General features: G+C 41.0%; 1 long non-coding RNA gene across 1 annotated transcript; it reads right to left on the bottom strand.

The window, feature by feature from the left end:
* Positions 1-861: 861 nt before the first annotated feature.
* LOC127384948 (uncharacterized) lies at positions 862-10,512 on the bottom strand. The gene is made up of 3 exons (XR_007889541.1): positions 10,233-10,512; positions 9,826-9,944; positions 862-1,570 (listed from the first exon to the last, which is right to left on the bottom strand). It is a non-coding gene; the product is annotated as an uncharacterized LOC127384948 (long non-coding RNA).
* Between the last annotated feature and the right edge of the window lie 63 nt (positions 10,513-10,575).

Below are 10,575 nucleotides of genomic sequence, written 5' to 3'. Positions count from 1 at the left end.
TTTGCTGTCAGGAATGCCAGCATGTCCCAGGCATGAAGGGGAATGTCAGTGCTTCCAAAGCATGGAACTGCCCATATCTGTGTATGATGAGTCTCCTTGCTGGGAGGCACAGGGACAGCAGGGAACAAAGCAGGGACAGCAGGGAACAAAGGGAGGCAGGATGCCTTCCCTGCATAGGGATTTCATAGTATCAGGGAAAAGTGAGAGGCACTTCCCAACCCTTCCCCTTGCTATCCCAGCTCTGCAGGAAGGCATCTGTCAGCAAAGGGAGACCTAGCCCATCTAAGACCTCCTTTTCCTGTTCCTTTTTCCCAAGGCACAGAAATGAACAGCTGTCAGGCATGTCTCTCTGTCTGGCACAAAGCAGACTCCCTAGTAATTCAGAGTGTCAAGAAGTGTACTTAGCTCTGAGGACGTGTCTGTACAAGGGCTGCAGGGCACCGCTTCTCCTTAAGAACAGCTCTGGATGCTGTCAGCTCCCACCCCCCTGAGGGCATGGGCTGCTGCCTCTCTGGAGCTTGAGGTACTGGGAGGCTCACCAGGGCACAGTGTCCTCTAGCCAAATGTCTGCCCCTTGATGGGCCACAGAATGTTTTGTGTTTTCTCTGCTATCATGCCTGCATGTGAACTGTCATGGAGACGTGTCTTCTACCCTCAGCTGGAATGTGTCTTAAAGTTGAGAGGCAGCATTATATTCGGCAGCTGTTTGGCAGTAACAACTCTAAAGGCAGTTTACTAAAAAGCTATGTTTCCACAAGAGCAACAATGCCTGTTCCTATTTGCTCAGAAGGTGATATCTCAAAACACAGAATCCTGGGAGAAGGAGTCCTCTCAAAGAAAGAAAAAACAATAGAAGGCCTGTAATTTTAAAACCAAGAGTCTTTAATGCTTGACACTGCTAGTGTTTTAACTGACTCAGTCTCTTTCCACCACCAGTCAGAATTGTATTTCTGACCATACTAACTACAGGGGTTGCAACAGCTATATTTTACCCAACCCCTGGCCCTCAATTAAATGAATTAGAAGTTCTGAGAAATTTATTCCAGCTGCTATGGAAGAAAACTATCACTTTGCTGCGTGCAAATAGCAGGGTGCAGCCCTGTGGAAATCAAGCACCAAATGAGATCTACTACAGCTGCAATTTTTGATGGTTCCACAGGAGACTGGAAGGCTGAAAAGGATATCTGAATTGCTATAGCACTCATAATTTACAAAAATGGTCTAAAAATTAAACAGTGCTATTTTAAGAAATAAGATCTTCAAGCAGTATAGTGGAGCAAAAATGACACCTGATCAGATTAGCAGTAGCAATGCAGCAGTTTAAGAGATGTAACAGTATGTATGAGCTCTAAGTTGGTTCAATGAGAAAAGGCTGTAGCAGTGCAGAATTCCCAGGAGCCTCCAGAGAGAGGTATTTCATTTTCGTTCTGAAAAAGGAAAGTCTGGTAGGGGATCTGCACACATCCATTGCACTATACCTGCTAAAAAGTTCATTAGCGAGCAGGGTGTTTTCAGGCTTTGAGACCAGGTTCATTTCTGTACATTCACGCTGAATCCTCTCTGAGGTGACCTAGAAATGGAGGCACAACACAAGAAACAGAGGGTTTGTAATTATAGTGGCTAAAATGCTTTCAATTTCCGCTATAAATCAACCCTTTAAAATTATCTCTCTGGCAATCAATTTCCAGTCAGAACAGTACTGCTCATCTCATGACAAAAAGGAAGTAGGAAGTAACATTCCTGAGAACAGAGTAAGGGAAGTGACAGGGATTGAGATGCACCTTACTCAGCACTAAGTCTTAAGGTATCTAAGGAAGGTGTTGGGAAGAGGTATGAGAAACATCTGTCTAAGGGAGAAATGTGTGATTGGAAATAAATATCCCAGATGCTTCAGACCGGTAGATAAGAAGATAAGATCCAAGAAGATAAGTTACCCCTTGGAAATGCAACTGAGACTACATAAGCCGCTTTTGTCCACATGTAGGTTGACCCTTCAAGGAATTCAGTGCATTGATAAGGCAGAATTTCCCTCTACAAAAGTCCTGCTGACTCTTCCAAGTATATGATATTTATCCAAGTGTCCACTCATTCTATTGCCCACCATAGTTTGTACTGATTTGCAAGGGAGAGAGAGCAGGCTTCCTGCCACAGCCTGTCAGCACCCTATCTTCCATGGAACTCTTTCTAAAAACTGACATCCTATTTGCTATCCTCCAGACATAAGGTATGGATAAACTTTTAAAACTGTAGTTACACACATACACCTTCTAACAATTTCCTTTTTGTCGTAGTGGTTTCTTACTGCTCATTTTATCAGATCCATCCGTTCTTTCTTCAAAATCCCTTCCATTTCCACTGGTGCTCACTGACTTAAATAGTTAAAGAACTTCTCTGCCACAGCCTTGTTTTCTTTGAGTACTCCTGTTAATACCATGCTTATCCATTAGTCCAGCAGACTTCTAGAAGGCTTCCTGTTACTAAGGACTGAAGAAAGATTTATTATTAGCTTTGATTCCTTTGGGGAAGACACCATCTAACTGTTTTATTACATTTAATCAGCAGGAGTATGTGGGGGGTTTATTTTTTTTTTTTATTACAGTATTACTTAGTCTCTTTTTTTTAAAGAAAAAACAAACAACCTTCTTGTTTCTAATAGCCTCCTTCAGCCTATTGTTTACCTGTGCTATCTACCTTTCGACCATTCTCAAACCTTCCTGAATAATCCAACTGCATATAGAACTTAAGTTTCTAAAATGTGCATCTTGAAATAGCTTCCTTGCTGACTCTAATAATTCAATTTACCTGCACTTCTAAAGTTTTCTCTTATTTTTATATAGTTCCTCTTTTTGAAACTGAGGACAAATTTGGTGAATTTTTGGCTGCTGCTGCTCCTGTAATGATACTGCACCAAAGTATGTTAAGGCAGTTGTCACAGACTGCCTTTTCAAATACGAGATTTCAAACCAAATCCTGAATGCTCCTCAGGGTAAAGTCAAAAGCTGTCTGTCTTCTTTTAGTCTGTCCCATGGAAGAGACACTGAAAATGTCTAAAAAGTCAGTCTCTGTGTTGCATCTAGGTGTAACATTTATACAACCTACATACAAGCACCAAAGTCTCCTGTTCCTGCTCTAATTTCTGACCTTGCTGATAAATTTGATCCTCCTTGGCGTTCCACTATTAGTAAACCAGATCCAGTGTTGGGTTGGTTACTTATGGAACAAGTTGATAACTATTTGTAGTTCTCTAAAATCTCCCTCTTTAGGCTTGACATGTTAACCTAGGCAGATACTATTTGATTTCTATTAAGTTTGTTAGTTAGATTTAATTTAAATAGCAGCCTTTAAAAAAACACAATGGTTTTAAGGGGAGATGAACTTCCTGTCACTCTGAAATCTGGTCAACACTGACTTAAATGTTTCCTGGCTGAATAAATCCCCCAGGGGCTGTGACACTGTGAGACTTTTACTGTAAGAATGTTTATAGAGGTGCAAGTAAATCCACATCCACAGGTGTGCTGTGCCAGCAGAAAAAGTACTGGGAAGGGCTTCTGGTACTCAGGCAAAGGGCTTTGCTTCAGGACTTCAGGATTTTTATAGGACTCCAGATAGGGGATGGATATATGAACGATTTAATAAAAAGCATCTATAACTGGCAGTAGCAGAACGCAATCCCAAAGACAGGCCATAGTCTCGGAGTCAAAAGGATGGTGTAAGGTACCATATTTGTTGTTTCTTTACTACTAAGTTGTAGAAAAAAGCTGCCTTCTACTAGGTTTGTTTGTAGGTTACTGAATGGCCATTGGTTATAATAAAAAATTATTGGAACAGTAAGTTTTCTGCTGTATTTTTTCTGCCATGGAATTCATTTTAATGTTATGATTTTCTTTAACAAAGGCAGAGGATTAAATACAGGAGTGTTTTATCTGCCACCCAACATGTCTAAAGGAAAACACAACAAAATCTATTTAAATTCCTAACAGTTTATAATAATACCAAAAAAGTTTTCAAAACAAAAGAACTGGGATATCTTCCCAATGATAAAACAGAAATTAAGAAAGAAAATATTTCTCCCTATGCTGTATAATGTTAAACCATGTTATGATGGCAAAATAAGAACACAGTCTATTAAAATGTGTACGTTCAGAAAGTATATCAATACATGCAGAAGCATTATTTTTTGTCTGGTGACATACTCTTCGTTTTATCAATCTTATAAAATTTGGTTCCCAGTCTTCACAGACTGTTTACTGTGAATACAGTAATTAATGAGCTTTCCTGTTTATTTGCCTAGTATGCTGCCAGATGGATCTGATACTCTGTTTTACTTCTTTGGCAAACATGCACATTCTTGGACTGCCTGTTTTAATCCTATCTTTAAGTCTCTTAACATAAAGATAATCCATCCAGAATCCTGTTCCTCTCTGATAATTTTATTATCTTCAGCTTCTTCTGCGTTTAACTTTGCATTTTTATTCTCAATAAACCAAGTGTACAGATCTACATTTCATAGCCTTGAATGTCATTTCACTGAAGAACTGTGAATGAGTGTTAACCACCAAATGATACGGAACGTCATACAGCATTTAGCTATTTTCATGTTTCTTAAGCAATACAGGGATAAAAGTGTAAAGTCCTCTATATGATAAGTATGCTTAATAACAATGTTTAATAAGATAAACAAAGATAGTTCATGTGAGTTCAGAACATGGCCTACCTTATTTCCACGCAAATAGGAAGTAAGCATTTATTGTTATTTGGTACATGTTCTTTTTTGTTCAAGTTACAGAGGCACAAAGCCTCTGAAGATGACATCAGAAGTTATCCAACAACTTGTAAGAGCAAGAGAGAGGATTATGAGCTACTGTAATCTTTTCTTCAAGTCACTGACACACATAGGCAAGATCCTCAGAAACGCTGTGGCTGCCCTGCAAGTAACAGTCTTCAAAATAAAAGGAACGTCAAGATAGAAGGCAAAGAGGTATCATAGATATAACCACAAAATCACACCTTTTGAAGTTAAGAGTGGGAAAAAAGAAGGGTCTGAAGTAACATTTAGTATCTTTTCTTCAGTAATCCTTGCACGCTTTAGAGCTCTGCTAGTTTCAGTGTGAAATGAAGTAGTTGTGAGGAACATGTTACCATGCCCTAAGTGGTAGGAGGGGTTGGAGGGATTCGGCTGTGGGTTTTTCATAGTTTGTCCTTGCTGGGCAGAATAGTATGGAGGAGGTGAGTCCGTGGGAGATTATGAGGATTACTGCACCCAAGAATGATCAGTGGGTTTGGATTATGCTTGTAGCAATGACTAGGCCTGTGTGGCTTATGGAGGAGTAGGCAATGAGTGATTTTAGGCCTGTTTGTTGTAGGCAGATTGAGCTGGTTATTAGTGCTCCTTATAGGCTTATTACCTTATTACCACGCAAATAGGAAGTAAGCATTTATTGAGATTTGGTACATCTTTTTTTTTTTGTTCAAGTTACAGAGGCACAAAGTCTCTAAAGATGACATCAGAGTTATCCAACAATTTATAAGAGCAATGAGAGGATTATGAGCGACTGTAATCTTTTCTTCCAGTCACTGACACACATAGGCAAGATCCTCATAAGTGTTGTGGCTGCCTTGCAAGACATCATCTTCAAACTAAAAGGAAAATCAGATAGAAGTCAAAGAGGTATCATAGATATAACCATGAAATCAAACCTTTTGAAATTAGAGTGGGAAAAAAGAAGGGTCTGAAGTAAAGACATATTTAATAAGTCTTCTTCAGTAATCCTTGCACACTTTAGAGCTCTATTAGTTTTCAGTGTGAAATGAAGTAGTTGTTAGGAACATGTTTCATTCTGCAAAGTGTGGCATCAATGTCAGAGGTGTGCAAGTATAAGCGCTAACTGATCTGCACAGCTGTACCTCCCTGAGGGTTGTTCTGCCTGGAGAAGAGAAGGCTCTGGGAAGACCTCATAGCAGCCTCCCAGTACCTGACAGGGGCCCACAGGAAAGCTGGGGAGGGAGTTTTTACAAGGGCTTGTAGTGAGAGAGTAAGGGGTAATGGATTAAAACTGGAAGAGGGAAGATTTAGACTAGACATTAGGAAGAAATTCTTTAGTGTGAGGGTGATGAGACACTGGCACAGGTTGCCCAGGGAAGCTGTGGAAGACCCATCCCTGGAAGTGTTCAAGGCCAAGCTGGATCAGGCTCTGAGGAACCTGATCTAGAGGGAGGTGTCGCTGCCCAGGCAGGGGGGTTGGAACTAGATGGTCTTTAAGATTCCTTCCAATGAAATAGACAGATCACTCTCACATCAGCAATAACACTTTTAGAATAATTGTTTTATATAATTTAAAATGTGATCATCTTAGTTTAAAAGAATTTAAAAGAATAAAAAGAATGCTGATGTCTCATAGTATTGTCCATGATATCTAAAGTGGAAACTAATATTTCTTAGTATTTTAATACTATTAAGTCTCTTTTTTATGCCCTTGACTTTGACAAAAACTGAGTGAAATCACTGTGGATATCAGTAACACTTCTACCTAATTCACTGGGCCAGAACTTGACTCTGTGACTTTTATTGATTCCATAGAATAAAATTTTTTTATCACCTCTAGACACCTTAATGGATTCTTTCAAATCTTACATGCAGTGGAGTTTCTATTTTTAAAGCTTGCAACTTGCTGTTTAAATAGGAATGCTTTTTCTAAAATACCATTTTGTTTAAAAAGATGCAGCTTGTTTTCATTTCTCCTTGTCCCAAGATAAACCTCCAGTTTAATATCCATCTATTGGAAAATGCTAAGATTCTTGAATACTGAAAGATCATTACTGAGTTCAGAGAGAATCATTCTTAAATCACAGCAAAAATTTTAATCTACTACATCAATATATATGCTGCAAGAGGCAGTGTGGCTTGAACAAGCAATACAAAACAATGTGCAGGATCTTACTTTCCACTACCACTCAGAGAAAGCACACTTGGAATTACACACTTTGAGTAAGGCTGCTTCACTCTGAACTGTGGCTATTGTGGGTCTTCCAGTAGTTTAGTTTGTATTTCCCCCAATGGAAGGAATGAGAGTGATGCAGGAGCTTACAATACATTGACTTACAGAATTGGATAAACTTTGAAATGCTACATAATTTTTCTTTGAAGTGGAAAAACGGAGACAGGTATTTCTATAACGCAACTCTGTTCATTTACAAAGGATGTTTATAGTTTGTTGTTTTTTTTTTTCCTTTGGCCACCATCAGACTCTTTTGCTTTGACCAGAGGTTTGTCTTTTCTTTTGCATTCTGCTTCCTGCAAGGGCTCTCTTTCACTCTTATTTTTTAAGATGGTATTACATGTTTTTTTGTGGCCACGTTTGAGACATCTGTCTTTGTGTGCATCTGTGATGCTTTGCAGTTTCTCTTTTTTACATGCACATACAGAAACACACAACCTACAGAACTGTTGCGTTTGGTATGAGAATCTCAGTAAGTGCCTGTACCATCTGGTCAAGCCATAACAGTGCACATTTGCATGTGGTCTAGCTCCTGGGTGGTATTTTTGCATTGCTTCAGCTATCGCTAAACAAAGAGACATTTAATTGTGTCTTCAATGAGCCTGAACAGGAGACAGCTACTACACCCAAGAGCTTCAATGGGAAAGTGCAGTTGCCCAACCCCCACTACTGCAATGTACAGAAGCAAAGCGAGGAGGGGGAACACGAACTAAGGCACTCTTAATTAAGTAATATCAAATTCAGTGGCCATTCTCCTCCTAAACAGCAGCTGTCTTAGCTTTCAGCTGCTCTAGCTTTTTTGCAGCAGCTGTCTGACCCAAGAGACATTGCTGACCTCTCCTTCTGCCCTTGTTTGCCAACCTCACGCACTCTCAGCCTTGCATCACTTCGGAGAAGTTGGGAGGACAGTGGGAAGACAGCACTGACATAAATCAAGGATCATGAATGGGCTATAAAATTTCTGACTCATGCACCTCTGTGTGTTTTTCTGTGACACAGAGGGACAGGCAGCTAGAAAGTGACGTGAAAAGCCTGACAGAGAAAACAGACCTCTACTGAGGGAAGGTCACAGCAAAGGTCAGTGAACTTCCCTGGTGAGAATGAGTGTGCCACGAGATAATGGAAAATGGCAGTGGAGGGACTTCCAGGAGGTGTGAAGTGTTTCCCTCATCAAATCATAAGATCAAGACCAAACTGGAAAACAAAATAATTAAAATACCCAGAATCCACAGAATTTCTACTATGGGGGTGATAATATAGGGCTGTGCTAAACTAAAAAACATCACAACAATAACAACAAAAATTCTTAGGCCAAATCTTTCAGAGTTAGTCAGTCTAGGTCAATCCTCAAATGCAGTCAGTGTTGTTTCCAAACACTGAGGAGGACAAGTAAGCAAGTTAGTTAATCCCCCAATTAAAGGGACTCACTGTTCTTTAAATCACATATATTTTAAAATTATTTAATTAATATATGCATCCTTGGCTTCTCCAAGTAAGCAGGGAAACAACATGCTTTTATTTTGCACTTCAGAAATGCAGCAAATAAATCAAACTGAGTGACAGAAGGAACAAGAATGGGAGTCCTTTTTTTCTGACCTGCATCACTATCAACGACTACAAAATAAGCACAAACCTTTACTGACATTGTCCCAGTAAAGATATGGAAAGACATTAATAGGAATAAATTGAAAAGCGATACTCAGACATGAAATTAAACGTGAGTTAAATACTCATAAAATTTAGCAAAGTATTCTAAATTATTAATGATGATTATACTGAAATCACATCAAGAAGCAGGTGCTGACATTTCAGCAGAAGACACAGGACTAGATCAACCACTATGTTTCAGGTTTTTTTATATTGTGTCAGTGACAGCAAGTACTTGTAAACCATTCTTAACCAGGTAAATGATGTCTGCAGCTCCTTAGAGTTCTTTAAATGGCACAAGTGGCATTGCTTGGTAGTTTGATTTGTTGCTTACTTGGAAAAGGAGCACTGATTTTTCATGGGCTCTACCCAATACAGTAATTTCCAGCAACATGGATCATTTAAGAGTGATTCTGCCCTTTCAGGAACATTTTGCTTTCAGAAGGTTAAACCAAGCCTTTAATAATGACTTGGATTTGGAATACGTAAAATCACAGCCTGTGAAGGTGTCCTTTAAAGATATTTCATCATGTTGACTGGCCATTGGTTGCCTGTTGTCAGAATTTGGACCTAAATGCTGTCACAGGACAAGCTGCATGAATCAATATGGAGCTATTTCTACTTGTTGAAGAAAATAATAGTTGTAATCTTTGTATTTCACAAGAATCCTAGAAACATTGCCTCATTTACTGTCACAGTATTCTCCTTCTATGAACAATAGGTGGATACAAGTATTATCAATACGAGAGAAATGAAGGTGAGAACTGTCAGAAAGACAGGTGTCTGCCTACAATTACACTTCAGTAATAGCAGGGCATCTAATTCCTTTGGTTGTTTGACCATGCTAAAGAAAGTGTTCCTAACACAACAAAGCAGGATCGGATACTTTGCCGTCCCCTTTGCCCCATAACCAGCTAGGCTACTTAGCCACATTTTACCAATTATATTGTCATGAGATATGAAATATATTTATATGAGTACATTTATTATGACAAAAGAATAGGACGTGCTTTTCTGTTCTAGAGTTAATAAGTGGGAATTTTCACTTAACCTTTAAGCCTAGGAAATACACAAAGAACTTTTATTAAAGATGGGGCAAGAAGACCACAAAGAACAGAACAGAACTGCAGAAAATAACTGAGATTATAGTTTGGATGTGGAATCACACTTTCCCAGGAGTTACCTGGATGTCAGGAAGTAAGGAGAATACTGTGTGTGCTAAGCAGAGAGTGAGGACCTGGTGTAGCTTCATTGAAGCCCATGTCACTGAAGAAGGGAGAATCCGATCCTGCAGAGTTTTGACTGAAAAAAAAAAAAAAAAAAAAAATAGGCTGTACCTGCCAACTAGTCGGAAGGTAACGGAGGTTTAAACAAGGCGTGGAATCCCCAGCACGGATGGCTGGACCCGGCGAATACGTGGCCTGAAGCTTTTTGGAGCCATTTTTCTCATTTTAGCCCCCGCCTCACTGAATGTTGACCTCGTGATGGTTCCCGTCCAGCCCCCCCAGCCGGCAGCTAAAACCAGCGCAACACACTCACGATAAACGACACAGGCCGCCCTACAGCCCAGTACTGAACCTCTCCCCTTACCTCAGCCCCGCCGCCCGGCTTGTCCTGCCACCGAGCCGCCCCAGCCCCAGCCCCAGCCCCAGCCCCAGCCCGCCCTCTCCGGGGAGGTTAAGGCTCCCGGAAAGGCACCAGAGCCCCCGGGCGCCGCTCCCCGCGTCCCGCGCGGCGTCTGCACGGAGAGAGGGCGGGCGGAGAGGGGGCCGAGGCCGGGAGGAGGAGGAGGACGGGAGGAGGGCCGAGCGCGGCGGGTGCCGAGGGCCGCGGCCCAGGCCGCTCCGCTCCGCGCCGCTCCTCCCCGCTCCTCCCCGCCCCAGCCCCCGCCCCAGCCCCAGCCCCAGCCGGCGGCACCTCCGGGCGGCGGCTC

The sequence above is a fragment of the Apus apus genome, chromosome 4 (genome assembly GCF_020740795.1).
Source record: "Apus apus isolate bApuApu2 chromosome 4, bApuApu2.pri.cur, whole genome shotgun sequence".
Lineage (NCBI taxonomy): Eukaryota > Metazoa > Chordata > Aves > Apodiformes > Apodidae > Apus > Apus apus.
The sequence above is the reverse complement of the archived record's forward strand: the minus strand, read 5'-3'. Positions and strand labels throughout refer to the sequence as shown.